Raw genomic sequence first — 959 nt, forward strand, 5'->3', positions numbered from 1 at the left:
GTTCATCGCATTGTTCACAACATCATCTCATTTCAATCTTTCCACACTGTCCCTCGCCAAAGCAGGGACTAGTCGCTCAGCGACAATTCATCTTTAAAGCTCAGATAAACTGAAGCCTTTCTCGCCCAGGCGAAGGTAATATCGCCCAAGCGAGGTCTCTTCTCGCTCAAGCGAGACCTCTCTCGCCCAAGCGAGGTCTCTTCTCGCTCAAGCGAGACCTCTCTCGTCCAAGCGAGAGAGTTCCAGAAACTCATTAAAATCCTGGGCTTTCTCGCCCAAGCGAGGCTTGCTCGCCCAAGCGAGGCTTTGTCGCCCAGGCGAGGGAGTTCCAGAACCAAAACATCCCCTCGCCCAGGCGAGATTTTTTCGCCCAAGCGACAGGGACTTGGACAGAATACCAATTTTTCCCTTTTTGACAACCGAAAATACATTTACACATAGTTTTTCAAACACCTGAACACAGAAAAGTTCCCAACAACATTCATATACAATATTCAACACATTTCATCCACAATCATATATATTCCAAAGCATTCAAATATACAAAATCTTAGATTTCTTGAAACCCAAGTTAACTCCAAAACCTTTGATATATCCGGGTGTCATATTCGGGCACCACTATGTCACGATGTGTTCTCTCTCACCTTAATGAAGCGTGCTTTAACTCGTCAACTAAGGGTGGTTTGGTTTTCAAGGTTCGAACACCGAATCTTTGTAACTACCAAAATAACAATCCGTTAGTTTCCGATATTTCTAATATCCTTACAAAAACACTTAAAATCATTTCTCTTTTTCCTCATCGTGATCGTACATCCTTTGCATCCATCCGGTCCAACATCATATGTTTTTGACCATCCTTTTTCATCGAAAGTTCGTTCACGATTTCCATCCATTTTAAAAGTACGGTTTTTAGTCAAACTACATATTCCGATTTAAGACGTTCTTTGATAATCTCACCA

Source organism: Lupinus angustifolius, chromosome LG11, assembly GCF_001865875.1.
Source record: "Lupinus angustifolius cultivar Tanjil chromosome LG11, LupAngTanjil_v1.0, whole genome shotgun sequence".
Lineage (NCBI taxonomy): Eukaryota > Viridiplantae > Streptophyta > Magnoliopsida > Fabales > Fabaceae > Lupinus > Lupinus angustifolius.